At 38.8% G+C, this 16,597-nt stretch overlaps 1 long non-coding RNA gene across 1 annotated transcript in view; it reads left to right on the top strand.

The window, feature by feature from the left end:
• The first annotated feature begins 4,608 nt into the window (after positions 1–4,608).
• LOC148943815 (uncharacterized) overlaps positions 4,609–16,597 on the top strand; it is a 29,669-nt gene continuing 17,680 nt past the window's right edge. Inside the window, exon 1 of the long non-coding RNA XR_016143000.1 lies at positions 4,609–4,754. This is a non-coding gene — a long non-coding RNA (uncharacterized LOC148943815). The remainder of the gene's footprint in view (positions 4,755–16,597) is intronic.

Below are 16,597 nucleotides of genomic sequence, written 5' to 3'. Positions count from 1 at the left end.
AAAAAAATAAAATAAATATAGAATGACATTAATATTTTCAAGGGTCCTAAAAGGGCTTAAAATTGGATTTGCAGCAAAAGCAATTATTATATTCAGAAAGAGCATAAAAATGACATCTGGTGGTATGTTCATTTTATTTGTAGGTCAATTACCTTAAATTACCTTAAATCGCACTTGCTAGCGATAGGACGAATCCTGTGTCCGCCAGCTTCAGTGTTGATAGTTAATCATCATTTGTGGCGTCCCAACTGGTGCACCATGGTTTGTTGAGCCACTCTCTATCCACTGATGACTTAAACGCATCCACGCTGGTAGAGGTTACTGTTTTTTCACTAAGGGAGTTCCACAAGCTGACAACTCTATTTGAGAAGAACTTGTTCCTTAGTCTGGTGTTGGCTCGTTTTCGGAATTGCTTTTGAGAATGACCACGAGTTCTGTTTGAATTGTCCGGTTGAAAAAGGCCAGGAATGGTATCCTCAGCATTTAGGAGCTTGTATGCTGTTATCACATCACCTCGTTTGTGACGATATGTTAGAGATGGTATTCTAAGCTTAGGGAGATTGGATGGATAAGGGACATCATAGAGGTCTCTAACACATTTCATTGCTCTCCTCTGGACTGATTCTAGAGCTGCTTGGTCTGTCTTATTGATTGGGCATGTGATGCCCATTCCAAACTCTAGCCTTGGTCAAACTAGACTCTTGTATAGCATGGTCTTAAAAGTTGGAGATCTTCTAGTGAACGTTCTCTTGATTAAGCCAAGAGTCTGACTAACCTTTGCAATAGTCACTTGTGCATGAATATGAAATTTCAAGTCATCCTCGACCGGGACACCAAGATTTTTCTCCGTGTAGCCACTGAAACTGGTATATTACGACCCATCCTTACACCCCAAACGGTACTGAGTTTGTGGGTTTTTCGAACCAGGGTGGATAGTCTTGCATTTCGGTGTATTGAATTCAAGCCTCCAAATATTTGTCCAGTGAGTGAATGTATCGAGGTCCAGTTAGATCGACTTAATATTCTCTCCTGTGTCTGCACGACCGATAAGTTTCGAGTCATCAGCGTAGAGGCTTACTTTGTTATTTAGGATTTTTGGCACGTCATTTATATATATATTAAATAAAGTCCGACCCAAAATCCTGCCCTGGGGGACACCACTTCCAACAGCGGCCACCTTGGAGAAAAACGTCCTTCCATCCTCGCCAAATACTTTAACCGTCTGTTTCCTATCTGTGAAGAACTGCATCACCCACTCAACCACACCGCCACTCACCCCAATCGCTTGGAGCTTGATTCGAAGTCTTTTATGGCAGACTTTGTCAAACGCCTTTGCCAAATCGAGTAGTATGATGTCGACTGGGAACCCCTGGTCTAGAAGATCGGTGATATAATTATAAGAATCAATCAAGTTTGTTTCAACCGACCGACCAGACCTAAAGCCATGCCGACATGATGAGAATAGTTTATTGGTTGTCAAGTGTTTCAGGATTGCAGTGTTAACAGTCGCTTCTAGTAGCTTCCCAACTGCAGAGGTGACACTGATTGGCTGGTAATTGCTTGCGTCCTCTTTGCTGCCACCCTTATGTATGGGGGTTATGTGGGCTGTGCGCCAATCCTGCGAGATACACTTTTCATCAAGGGATTTCTGAAAAAGGTGAGTGAGCGGGCCTGATAGTTCAACATGCAATTCTTTTAGAAGCCTTGGGTGTACACCATCAGGTCCCACCGACTTATTTGGATTCAACTTTTTAGGCGTGCCCCTACATCTACCCTATTGACTGTAATCAGGGGCATAGGGGTTATGCTGGTATAGGGGGGGGGGTCTGGAAGAGGGGCATTATCAGGTTGAGTAAATACAGATGTAAACTGCCTATTTACGGCATTGGCAATTTCTATTGGGTCATCTATTATACGGTGATTATCTTTAAGTCGCGTAACAGAGTGTCTACCAGGTTTATGGACTGAGGCATAATTCCAAAAGCGTTTTGGATTTAACTTGCTTACTGCTGCTACAGCCTCCTCATGCTGTTCAAATAACTTTCTGGATAGATTTCTGACTTGATTTCGTGTCTTGGTACATTTTGTGTAGTGGTTCTCATTGTGTATATTCTGTTTATATAGTCTCCAATACCTTTTCTTCTTATTTCTTGCTCTCTTCAATTCTTTGGTCATAAATGGTAGCGTTTTGGTTTTACGAGCCCATCTTACTGTAGTATTTTTCTCTGAGACCTCTAGCAGTATTTTCTTCATCATATTCCACGATCTATCAACATCATTCTCAGTGATAAAGGACCAATCCTGCCCCTCTAACTCTTGCTTCATCAGACGGTAATCTCTATACACATGTTTGGTAAAAACTGATTTTTCTGGATACAGTCTAAGGGAGCATCGTATGGCAGCGTGATCGCTTGCACCGAAGGGTGGTAGTGGGGCCACGTTTAAGAGCACTTCATGGTCGTGTACTATTAAAAGGTCCAGCAAAGATGGGGGGTGGCCATCCCGGTGCCTAGTCGGAAAATTTACAGCATGGTAAAGTGAATAGTTAGCTAGACACTCAAGAAATGGTACAACTTATTTCTGTCCAGAATAGCCACAGCCATCTATCCATTGGACAGAAGGTAGGTTAGAATCCCCGACTATGAGAAGGTTTGCTGTCAGCGCAATTTTTCTATCAATTGATTTTACTACTTCAAAAAGGGACCTTTCTAAATTAAGGGAACTCGGACTTCTGTAAATCGTACCAATCTGTATTGGCTCACCAGGTAGGTTTATAGAAATCCACACTTGTTCTAGGTAAGGCTCATAATCAGATTCAATATTAATATTTCTTACCTGGAAAGTATCTCGGATGTATAGGACAATTCCCCTTCCTTCCTGCTTTGATAGGTTGCTGATTATTTTGTATCCCGGTATCTGTATCTGTTGTTCCGTCAGAGGGATAGCAGTCCTTTTTGGTTTCACTTCACAGAAGGCATAAATATCTGAAGCGCCTGATGTAATAACACACTTAATTTCTTGAAACTTTGAAGTTAGACAGTCAACATTGCTGAAAATAACACTAAGAGCACTAATCTTCCCACAGCTTCCACTATCAGAGGGAGTTGATGATCTTTCAGAACTCAGCGATTCAATGGTTTGTCCAGTTCTAGCACTATAAAAACAATCGTCCGACTCCCCACTAGCAAAATTATCACTTACATCTAATAATGCACTAGAAGAGAATCTATGTACAGGTTTTGGCAGCCCACTTAGAGTTCCATATGAGTTGGAGGGGCTGGAGGTAGCAAGTTTTTTTATACGATTTTGCCACCCCGAATCACAATATCCGTCTCTCCATTTGCTCGCCGAACTTGGATCTCTTCATATAGCTTGGCTCTTTTAGTCCGGTCTGCTTTGGATACGTCGTTTCTGAACTGAATTCTACCAGTTCCTCTCTTTTCATACGACTTCTGGATAATTTTTTTCTTTGTTTCAAGTTTGACAACGGAAAAAATGATTGGTGACTTTGGGCTAGTTTGGTTTTTCGAGTTAGCTAAGCGACGGGGATTTATGACGGATATATTTGGAAGGCTATACTCTTGGGACAAACACTGCTGAATAAACTGCCCGTCTTCTGGTTTTGCCGGCACTCCAAAAACAACAAGGTTCAGTTTACGTCTCTGTCTGTCTCTATCTTCGACTAATAACTGCTTCATTTTGTTCTCTAAGTAGCTATCAAGATCGCTTTTTAAAGCCTGTACCTGCGAGACTACAAGACTATTCAGCAAGTCGAGGTTGATGGTGGTACCAGACGTTTGCTTAAGGGTTTTTATCTACGTATCATGGGCTTGCAATGTACTATCCTTATCTTTGATCACTTTATGCTTAAACTCACCAAAAGAAATTTTGATAGCATCTTTAATTTTCAGATCAAGATGCTGAATAACCACCAGGGCCGGTTGAAGCGTTTCAAGGGATTTGGTAATAACATTTTGGATATCCGATGCATTTAGTCTTGCTTGTTTGTCACCTTTACACATAGGACAATGCCACTCGCATCCGATACGCCTTGTCATCTTTTTTAAGAGAGCATACTCCGGCTCAGTCATTTTAAGACAATCTATACAAAGCCATTGATTGCAACCATCACAATTCATCGCACTTTATTCTTCATCTAAATTACAACCACAAACTGCACAGTGATCAGGTCTTTTTTTAGGACTCGTACGAGGTCGTTTTGGCGGCATTTTTACAAGTATAGGACGAATAGCGCACTGTGGTTTTACTCTATCGGCGCCAAATTTAAAAAAGCGGGATTACGTGAAAAATGTTCTGGAACATCAATGTTTACAAACAAACTTCACAGGTGTGTATTTCGTCGATGCTCAGAAAGCTAAATTTATTGCCTTGACAATTTTCGAGGTAGACAGAATGTGGGAAGTGCAATACTCAAATCACCTAGTCCCAGCAGTTTAAGGATTAAAATACCGCTGGTACCCGTTTGGCCTCTTGTTTGTTTGCTATTGCTCCCTTCTGCACAAATTATCGACCAAAAAAACGCGAAAACGGACGAGCCCACGTAATCAATGGTGTTTTTAGTATTGAGCGTTTGGCAACAGCGCTCTATTGCTGGCTGCAAATTCGGAAGAAGGAGAAGGACACTGAAACTCAGCCTGGCCTTGTTTACAAATAAACAAACAGCTGTTTATTAGCAGACAAAGGACAAGTCCCTTGGGAATAGAAAATAACAATTTTCTAACATCAAAATGCAGGTAAATAGAGTGAAACACCAGGGAAAACCTCTTAAAAAGAAACTTAATATCAAATATAAGCAGATATGGTAAAATATGGATAGAAATAAATGTTCTTTCTCACAAATTTGGTCAACAATCCTTGGTAAAATTCTACTTTAGTTACTTTTGACTATCTTGGAAAGGGGTTAGGTTAAGAAAATGAAACTTTCAGGGATGGGTCTACAGGCTAAAGTATGTCCTGGGAAGATATTTTGAAGTACTCAACTCCACTCCTTCTCCCTCTAGAGGGTCCTGACCTTTGATGACCTTTAAAAATATGTGAGGTATAGAAGTGAAACCTTGCAAAATAGATCTTTTGCTTAAATGAAGTACAACACAATTGTTTTCAGCTTCACAACTTTGCTCAATCCCAATTTATAAGGTTTTAAAGATATGCAAATACATTTCCTAAATTTTGAAAATAAACTATTTATATGTCTTAAAATTCTGCTCAAATAACTGAAATTGCATTTTCAGAGCTAAAACCAGAGAAAAAGAAACTGATAACTGAAAATTAAGGTAAAATGTTGTTTTGTCAAAATTTCAATGGGTATAGACCTGTCATGTAGGCAAATTTCATGACCCTTTAGAGGGAGAAGGAGTGGAGGTAGGTACTTCAAAATACCTTCCCGGGACATACTTTAGCCTGTAGACCCATCCCTGAAAGTCTCATTGTCCTAACCTAACCCCTTCCCAAGATAGCCAAAAGTAGCTAAAGTAGAATTTTACCCAATCCTTTATTCACTTTCACACCTCCCAGTTGCTGCTGTTCAATGATATGAACAAGAAAACACTTACTAATAAATATGTTGTAGGCTATGAGATCTAGAGCCTCAATGACCCCCTAGGAAAGTATTTTGGAATTTTGGAATTTGGTGTAGCCCTATTTTATACGTATGAAGATCACTGCGCTATATGTAAGCAAGACTAGGCCTTTTCTAATTTTAGGTCAATCACAGGCCATTAGGGGCTTGTGTTGCAAAAAATGGATGTATTTTTACGTTTGTAGATAAAAAATTAAGAAAATCAATGCCCAAAATTAAATTTGATAGCCTACTGTTTTGTTTTTTAATCATTTGTGTTAAGCAACACAAATGATTAAAATTCTAGTCTGTGAAACTAATGAAAAAGTTTTATAAACCATACTGTTTGCTATACTTAGGTATTGTCAATAGAAGTAAAATTTAACTGAACTGTAAGGATAAAAAACCAAAAAGGTAAAGGCTTGTACCTAAGTTATGCTCTAAACCGTTTCAAGATTGCACTCAACATCATCCGTTTCTGTGCAATCAGATGAACAGTAGGTCTCTAGCAATGCATATAGGAGAGAAAGACACACATAAGCCTATGCCTACATTAGGTTTTACATATCTGGATATTTTAATATAACTTGTTTAAAATTAATTTTAAGTTAAATGCACTTTATTAGTCAAGTTTAAAACTATTAGAAATAAGTGAGCCAATCAGTTGGATCTCAATCAAGGCTGTACCCCGGGGGGGGGGGTTGACCTCTGACCCCCAAAAAATGTTTGTCTGAATTGTAAAAATGGAAATAAAAATTTTTTAATGCGTTTTTTGAGTCTTTTTTTGTGTAGACCCCCCCCCCCAAAAAATATCTAAGTAAACCCTCTACACCCCCTCTCCCCCTCCACAAAAAAAAAAAACTCTGATATGGAGAAAACTCTGACTTCTCTGATATGGAGGATCCTGTTGCTGTTAACATTGATGCTGGATGCTTTATACTTATTATATTAATAAAAAGTATATATTTTTCAACTGAAATTAAGCCATAACATTAAAATTAAAAACAAAAATAATTAATTCTGTAGATGAGTGGGGCTGCCCCTCCTCCACCCTTTCTCATTTTCTTGGTCTTAAGATCTCTCAGAATTTTTATTCAAATTCAAGAGCTCTTCAGGACATGTTCTTAAAGAATGGCAGAAAAAAGTCTAACTTTATCATAAAGTGCAAGGGATAAGGAAATGGTAGCTCCCCTCATATATGGAATAACTTTTGTTGGGTTAAAGTATTAATGCCCCTTACTTTCAGTTGAAAAACTTTTTTTTTGAATATATATTATGACCATTTTTCAAATCATGACAAGAGCCCCCCCTCTCCCTTTTATTTATAAAATTTCTCCTGGAAAATTTCCCATGGGAACTTTCAACCTCATGAAAATTTCCCCCAATTTTTTTTTATATTTCCATATAATAAGTACTATATGTAAACTTTGGGCAGATTGCATAACTTAAAGCCATTTCCCCATGGTCTATTTTGGGTCTTGCCACAGGGACCATGGGGGATCACAGGGGCCAATGGCAGAGAGCTTTCATTTATGTTAGACCTTTCATTTATGGCAAATCAAATAACAATCTCAAATTTTCATTCGATTTTTATTAGGGGAAAATTATGGGATAACCTCCAATCTTTTTGGTCATTTAAAAATGGCACTAGAACTTTTAATTTTGATTCAAATGAGTACTCTTCCAATCTTTTAGAACTATTGGTTTCATATAATCACCTCTGGGAGAGAAAAACAACTAAACATACATCCTAGATCTTTCTTCTGGGATATAAGCACAAAATTCCACATTTTGTAGATAAGAGCTTGAAGCATCTACAGTAAAGTTTTCTGATATACTGAACCTGATTGTGCAATCTTCATTGAGATTTTTTGACTTTTTGAGGGTGTTTTCCTCTTTCAAAAATCAATGAAATATTGTCAGGCTTGGAGGGGTGATACTAGCCACGATGTTGGGGGGGGGAGGGGATTTACTGACTGGCTGGTCATTTTTACATACTGTTTTTTATTATTATTTTTAATAATTAGCATAATGTCCACTTCAAATATGATGCTTGAGAACACAATTCAGCCAAAAGAATTGTATAACCTGAAGAAGATTAGCCCCTTAGTTCAGTTTCATGTAAGAAGCATGTATACAACTAGCTGGGTCTAGTGGAGAAAGGAGTAAGACAAGAGGAATAAAGTGATAATATGATTTGTATGCAAACAGAACTCACAAGTGAGAACTTGAAAATTTCAGTTAAAATATACAGATCAAACACAGAATGAAAAATTGCTACTACAATACTTCAATTAAAAAGTCAAACATGTTGGTTTGGCCCTCTTAAAACACATCATGACAAGGTGATCAAAACATTCATCATCTATTTTCGTACATAAACATGTCATGACCAGTTTCAGTTTGCTGAAACTTCTTTTCACCTTTGCCAAAGTTGGTAATGCTGTCACAATTTACTGGTAAACAGGTCAAAGACTTGCTAATATCAATTTAAATACATAAATTTCACAGAATAGGGTCTTAAAGATGTTGCAGTCAATGACTTTATAGCCTTTTAACCTTACTCCTGGTCAATTGGTTTAGCTTGAGCTTTGTAAGACCTAGATCTTTTCCCAGAAACGTCTGTGGCTTTCAAAGCTCTTATCCATTTTACCCAGTAGAGTTCAGTATTCTGGCTCTAGAAAAGAAGACTTATCATGAATTTTGTTCTCCAAGCTATGTATTAGGGACCTGAGGATGCTGCAGACTCTAGGATTAGAAATGATATATATATATATATATATATATATATATATATATATATATATATATATATATATATATATATATATATATATATATATATATATATATATATATATATATATATATATATATATATATATATATATATATGCCAGTATATATGGAAATTGTCTCTGAATAACAAGCAGGTGGATGCCTAGGATTCTTTTTAAGTTGAAACTTGTCTTTGGCTAGTTAACCATGTTTGTTCTACTGCTTAGTCAGTAAGTAAGACATGTGTATACAAATTGTAACCAAGCATGACAAGAATTATCAAGAAAAGATCGGTCATTCATTGAGAATGCAGATGCTCCTAACTCTTGGAGTAAAATGAAAGAGATTCTTCTATCATATTGTGACAAACATACAACAAATATGTGGATCTGTAAGCTAAGAACTCTTCCTTTTCTTACCCATGATATTAAACTGGCAATCCAAAAGAAAAAAATAAACAATGGAAGAAATATAAAGATATGCCAACACAGGCAAATTATGATAGATTAAAGCAACTCTGTTGTAAGGCTTGACAGCTTTCATAAAAACTTACAAGAGAGTAAGAAGCACAATTGCAAATGCTTCCAAATCAAATCCAAAGAAAATTTTGGAGGTATGTTTCCCTGCAAAAACCCAGAAGACTCAGTAACTGAGCTTCCTGTTGAAAGAGCATCTATTACCAGCCCTAAAAAATAGCTGAGACACTGAACAATCAGTTCCAAAAAGTCTTCACTACCCCAGATAGAGATCCACTTCCCAGCCAACCTAAGTATACAGTTGATAAACCAATGTCGCTAATTACTGTCAGTAAGGACAACATTGAGGCTAGACTGAAAAACCAGCACCAGAGCAAATCAGTAGGGACTGACAGAATATACCCTTGGATATTAAAGGAATTTCATGCAGAATTGGCCTTGCCTCTTGCAGCACTTTTCAAAAATCCCTTGATACAAAGACAGTGCCTCAGGACTGGCTGAATGCTAATATCGCCCCTATCCATAATAGTGGCAGCCAATTAGACCCATCAAATTACTGCTCTATTAGCATTACATCCATTATTAGAAAAATTATGAAAGAAATAGTGAATACTGCCATTGTCAGACACCTCACCTCCAACAATCTTACTACACAGAGTCAGCGCGGATTAAGATCAAGATGATCCATTGACACCAATCTGATATATGCATACAATTTTCTCACAGAGCTCCTAGACAGAGGAATCCCAGTAGACCTCATTCTCCTAGATTTTGCCCAAGCATTTGACCAAGTAGAGTGGGTGATGGCATTCCTGAAAGATAGAAGGCAGAGCATAAAGGTGCATGGAGAAAACTGTCAGGTATTTTCCTCAGATAGTACTGAAGTGGAAAGTTGAGTCCCACAGGGAACAATCCTTGGTCCAATATTAATCAACATCTATATCAGCAATGCCCCACAATCTGTTATGTAGAGTTTTCTGTTCAAGTGTATGCAGGTAGGTTAAGCGTAAGCAGGTAGCATAAACAGGTAAGCATCAAACAGTTAAGCATCTATTGTGACCCAAGCACCTACAAAATAAATATAATAAATAATCGAATAAGTAAGAAACAATGTATGGAATGCACTTCAAATAGAGAACTCTACATCTTCCTTCTTTTGGACTTGCTGGCTCTTCAAGTCATCAAAGGAGATCATCGTAGCTATAGATTTAATCTAGACGGCGTCTTCAAAATCCTCCCGGATCTTGTCGTCTTCACATTTGGCTGCGTTGCAAACGACGTTGTTCCATCTTTGGAACCAGAAGGTGAGTTCTGCGATTTCTGAACGCTTGGGTGTTGATTTGCTCTTGGCGTCTCGAAAGATTCTTTACGTGGGCTAAGCTTTCGACTGGCGTCTCTCAATGGACTCGATTTTGTGGGGGATAAATATGATGATTCGGGTACTATGGGTACCTCCATGCTCGTTAATGTTGTTCCGTTGTTCTGCAGGTATGTGCAACCATTAGTACTGTATCTGGGGCGTATAAATTTCCTGTTGCGTTGGTATACTGTTCCGTCTTCTGTCTCAACAGTGAGTGAACGGTCACTTGACTCGTCGTATCTGCCGGTTACGTGGGCCTTGATCCATCTTTCTTGTGCTTGTCCAGTTTTATTGAGCCATACTGGCTGGCCTGGTGCAAACGGTTTGATTGGATGTGTATGTCTGTCATAGGCCTCCTTCTTAGCTTCTTGTTGCTTTTTTCTGGCCTCCTTGTACTCCTGATTGGGTAAAGCGTTTGGCATGAAGTTGTGTTCTATTGACGGCATTACCGATCTTAGCTGGCGGCTCATCAGGAGCTATGCTGGAGAAGCTAAATTGTCTACGGGGGTGTTGCGGTATTCAAGGAGGACGAGATATGGGTCTGATTTGTCAGCCAGTGCTTTTGACATTAGCCTTTTGACTGTCTGGACCGCTTTTTCGCTGAGGCCGTTGCTTTGAGGATATCTAGGGCTGGACGTGCGGTGCGTGATTCTCCATCGTTCTGCGAAGTTTCTGAATTCATCTGCTGCATATTGAGGGCCGGTGTCGGAGGTACGTATTCGTGGGATCCCGTGTCTTGCAAATTGGCTTTTTAGCTTGTTTATAACACTTCCCGAGCTGGTACTGTCTAGTTTGTCCACCTTGATGTATCGACTGTAATAGTCGGTAGTTACCAAATAATTCCTTCCTTCCCAAAACAGTAAGTCAGTACCTACATGTTCCCATGGGTACTCAGGAATTTCTGAGTTCAGGAGAGGTTCTTGTTGCTGGCAAGAACTGAACCGTTGGCATATTTCACAACCGGAAATGTACTTGGTGATATCAGCAGTGAAGTTTGGCCAGAAAACGCACGTGTGTGCATGTTGTTTTGTTTTAACAACGCCTAGATGGGCTGTATGTAGACGGTTCATGATTTCTGGATGCATACGTCTCGGTATTATGATTCGGTTGCTCTTTAACAGGATACATTGGTGCGTTGCCAGTTCATTACTGTATTTTCAATCTTCTCGTGTTTCATGTGGGTACTGTTTTTCTGTGCTCTGGCCATCCTTTTCTGATCGTATCGGCTATAATCTGCATTTCCGAGTCGTCGTTTGTACAAATTGCTATTGTTTGCACCATTTCATCTTTAATTGGAATGTTTTTTATTACATTATGCACAAGTAGTTAAGCCTGAAGTTATTCTTATGGGTCTGTGTCTTCAATATGTAGACGTGACAGGGTATCAGCAACGGGGATTTCTGGTCCTGGTCTGTATGTAAATGTAAGGTCGTATGGCTGAATGGCTAGCATCATGCATTGTAGTCTAGGTGTTGCCTTACTGATAGGTTTTCTCAAAATATTTTCCAGTGGCTTGTGATCTGTAATGATAGAGACCTTTCTTCCGAATATATACTGATGAAAGTGTTTGCATGCAAATACTATGCCCAATAGTTCTTTCTCAATCTGAGAGTATCTTTGTTCTGTATCACTAAGGGATCGTGAACCAAAGGCTACTGTTTCATCTTTCACCAGTAACTGCGCTCCTAACCCATGCTGAGATGCATCGACAATTATTTCGACTTCCTGGCAATTTGTGTCGAAATAAGAGAGATGTTCACACAAGGATTTTCGAATGACCTGGCAAGCATCGCTGTGCACCTTCTTCCATACGAATTCCTTAGCTTTTCCAAGTTCTCGCAAAGGCTGGTTTAGAATGGATAATTTTGGTATGTATCTGGACAGATAATTAAACATCCCAAGCAATGTCTGCAGTTCCTCTTTGTTCTTTGGTTCAGGCATTTCAGCAATGGCTCTGGTTTTGATGGGATCCGGTTTGACACCCTCAGTTGTTAGCAAATGGCCAAAATATGGAATGACTTTTGCATTGAATATGCACTTGTCTCTGTTAAATTTAACTCCTTTTTCTCGTGCTCTCTGGAGGACTGCTTTTAGTTGGGCATCATGGTTTTCCGTACTTGTTCCTACACCTGCTATATCATCCACTATTAGACCCAGACCTAATCCTTCGAATGCCTCTTCCATTCGGCGCTGGTACTCATCTTGAGCTGAAATTATTCCGAATGGGTATCTTCTCCACTTAAATCTCCCAAACATGGTATTAAATGTTGTGAGATCTGATGATGCATCATCCAGTACCATCGACCAGTATCCATGTCTGGCATCTAATTTGAATAGGTTCTGGGCACCGTGGCACTTGTTGGCAATGTCATCAAACGTTGGTATTGGATAATTGGGTCTTTGTGTCCATTTATTTAATTCTACAGGGTCAAAACAAATACGGATTTCACTGTTGGGCTTCTGCACAATGACTATAGAGTTAACCCACTCTGTTGGCTCTGTTACTTTTTCAATTATTCCAGTGCTGACAAGTCGCTCTAACTCGTTTTTTAGTTTATTTTGAACTGCCATAGGGACTCTTCTTGGTGGTTGTACTGAGGGTATTGCCCCTGGTTTTAGATGTATCTTGCATTTCCCAGGCATTTTTCCAAAGCCTTCAAACACGTCTTTATATTCTGCCAAAATCTGATCTGTAGAATTGGCCACTGGGATGTGCTCTACATTGTATATGAATTTGATTAGATTCATTATGACACTGGTCTGTCTGCTAAGTATTGGCTTTTTATCTGTGTCAACCACATAGAAATTGTGTATTTGGGGTTCCCTGTCTTTGTACTGAACCTCTAAATGACATATACCAGTGACTTTCAACGGTTCCCCAGTATAGCTTGTAAGAATGTCTGAAGTTGGTATTATTTTTGGCCTTGGAACCATCTTGTCAATGGTCCGGGTTGGTATGACGTTTGCTTCAGCACCTGTGTCTATTTTAAATTCCACATTCATTCTTTCTTTCGTCAGATACAGTTTGGCCACTGGCTCGTTATAAGTTTCTTCTTTGCTCTGAATACTTTCAATGAAGTACTGTGACGGTGTTTCTGTACTACTTTCGCCTGTTTCAATACTATGAACGTTTCGTTGACTGCTTCTGCACATTTTAGCAAAATGATTAAGCTTCTTACATTTTATGCAGCTTTTTCCTTTGGCAGGGCATTGGTGACTTTTGCTGAATACCCCACCACAATTGGAGCATTTTGGAAACTCTCCGAAATCCTTTGGAGGACAACTATGTCCAGGTGTGAAATTTCCGCCACATTTGTAGCATTTTCTGCCTTGTCTTGCTACTATATCCACTTCTTGCTTGATATTTACTTTTGAGTGTTCCTGATTGGACATTATCATTAATTGTGCTTGGGTCGCTTCTGCAGCTCTGCAAGTAGCTACTGCACGAGCTAGAGTTAGTCCTGCACCTTCACTAAGTAGTCGTTCGTGGATTTTGTCCTGCTTGACTCAAAAACTATACGATCTCTTATCATCTCATCACTGGTTGTTCCAATTTCGCATTCCTTTGCGGTGATGCGCAACTCGGTAAGGTATTGTTCTATTGATTCACTGTCTCTCTGATTACGTTTATGAAACTGATATCTGGCAAATATCGGATTTGCAAGTGGCTCAACATGTTCGCTAAACTTCCTTAAATATGTGGTGACATTGTCTCTTTCAGCAGCAGTTAATGTCCATGTATTGAAAATGTCTCTGCCTTTTTCACCTGCCCATATCAGTAAGTATGAGCATTTCACTGCATCCTCTTTTCCACTAAGAGGTCCAGTAAACATTAGTTCGGCATGTTGTTTGAAATGGGACCAGGCAGCTTTCAAGTTTGTTGCATCCCAGTCTATAGATGGGCATGATCCAAATTCCATGATGTATTCCTTACACTTCTGACACCATGTAGAGTTTTCTGTTCAAGTGTATGCAGGTAGGTTAAGCGTAAGCAGGTATCATAAACAGGTAAGCATCAAACAGTTAAGCATCTATTGTGACCCAAGCACCTACAAAATAAATATAATAAATAATCGAATAAGTAAGAAACAATGTATGGAATGCACTTCAAATAGAGAACTCTACATGTTAAAAATAAAATGAACCTGTATGCCAATGATTAACAAAATCATCAGCCCTGCAAAAAGAACCAAAGAGCAAGCCTTACTACAATATGATCTCTGCAAACTCTCTGACGAGGCAAAACTCTGGCGGTTAGAATTCGACATTAGGAAATGCAGGGCAATTCATTTTGACAGAAAGAATATGAGAGGTCAGTATCACATGCATGGAATAGATGGTATTGGGCAAATGATTGGTTCCTCCCATGTTGGAAGGACCTTGGTACACTTGTGAATGATGAATTGAAACTTGACCAACATGCTCAGTTAGTTGCCTCCAAAGTGCTTCAGACCCTGGGAACTGTAAAAGGAGCATACTGCGGAGGTCACCAAAGCTATACAAAGGACTTGTTTGACCAAAACTGGAGTTGATATGTGTATGGCAACCTGATTAAATAAAGGCAACAAGAAAAAACTAGAGAGTGTCTAAATTCAAGTAATTAAATCAATAGAGGGTTGTAGAAACCAAAACTACCATCCCGCCTGAAGATGTTACAGATTCCTACACTCTCCTATTGACGGAAGCGTGGGGACATCACCATGACATACAAAATGCTGCACACTCTGTCCTTGCAACAAAATATGCTTGAAATTGACCAGTCAATAAGAACTAGAGGACATACGATCAAGCTGCACTGCAAACAAGCTACCACCAGACTACAGAACAACTTCTTCCCAAGTACAGTTGTACATTTCCAAGCAACACACGGGTGCTGAAAATTACGCTTTTACTTACAATCAACGTGCTGCCAAAACCCGCATTTTTCTTTACGTGACACGAAGTAAATTGCGAGAAGGGGGAGCAAATGGAATTCTTGCCCTTTTTAAGATATGGCCCAAATGGCGCCTCTGTCCCATACCACTTCCAAACTTCAAAATATTTAGGCATGCTATATTTTCTTTTGACCTGTGATTGTTCATATATCATTTATGGTGTATTCCGAAATGATCATATGTCTTTTCTGATTTCAAAATCGGTTTATTTGTGTATCAGACATTTTGTTTAATTTTGCTCAATATTCTTGTGAGTAATTTTAGCTGCAAACATGTCTTCATCCCCTTGGACAAAAGCATTGTCTTCTTTCTATGTTTTTTTCTCCATTATCCAATCTGTAACATTGCTGAAAAGTATTGGTGATTATAGATATACTTGGCAGACACTTTATATTGTTTCAAGTGTCTTCTGTAAATTTCCTTGCATTTTTACGCTACTCCAGGTGTTGTCATAGTAGGCTCTCTATAGCTCAAATATTTTTGTTGGGATACACTCTTAGGCTCGAGTTTACTGCAGCAAGGGACATAATGTAGGCCTAGATTTAAATGCAGTAATGAAATGAAGAAAAACTGAATCCAATCCATTCATGAAATGTTGGTAAAGATAAGGATGAAGGATAAAAGCATAGTTGGTACGTCCCAATCCTAAGCAGAAAACTGCATGGTTCTTTCCTGTCTGTTGCTCTTGTTTGTTTCTAAATTCGTTTTTACAAAAAATATAATTTTTTACAATTTTCTTTTTCTTGATCTTTAATGTGGGGAATATATTCTGAAGGACATATTCAGTGTCCCAGCCTATGCTATGTAGATTTGAAGGACTTTAACAGGTGGTGGGCTTGCCTCGTAATTTTGCCGGCAAGGGGTCCACGCTTGGGGTGTTTTATATTTAGAGTTTTGTCATTTCTGACTTCTTCAATTAAAGGTACTGCTCTCTTAGTGATGAAGCAACTTTCTGGATATTTTGGTTGAGTTGATGGGAGAAGTTTGAAGGTTAGCCTGGTCTATCCTTTTAAAGAAGTCATTAAAATGCTCTTTCCATTGGTGTATTCTTTCTAAATACCCTTTGGTGATAGGTCCATCTGATCTTTCCATAAATTTTGTAATTCTATTTTGTGTTTTTTTTTCTAGCATGAGTTATCTAAGGATCCTATGTTGTTTACAGGTCATTTCTAGTTACTGCATCTTCTTAGTCTGAGGACAGCTTTGACTAGAAAGGAGTTTAATTCTTCCTTGCCATTATACACACTTTCTTCCAGAGCTGTCTGAATTTGATCTTGTTTATGTGTCTTTCTTCTTTTGTAAGGAGGTGAGCATTACAGACTTGCACTATTTTTATAATGTCATCCATTTCCAATTACTTGAGCAGCAACATCTAGTGTGATTTCCCTGATTTTTGACCTTGTCCTCTCTATGATTTCTTCTTCTGAGCTCTCATTTTCTTGTTGTGCTTGTTCAAGATCTAAACATCTTG

This window comes from Artemia sp. Qi Xiang Cuo, chromosome 15 (genome assembly GCF_049724085.1).
Source record: "Artemia sp. Qi Xiang Cuo chromosome 15, ASM4972408v1, whole genome shotgun sequence".
NCBI lineage: Eukaryota > Metazoa > Arthropoda > Branchiopoda > Anostraca > Artemiidae > Artemia > Artemia sp. Qi Xiang Cuo.
The sequence above is the reverse complement of the archived record's forward strand: the minus strand, read 5'-3'. Positions and strand labels throughout refer to the sequence as shown.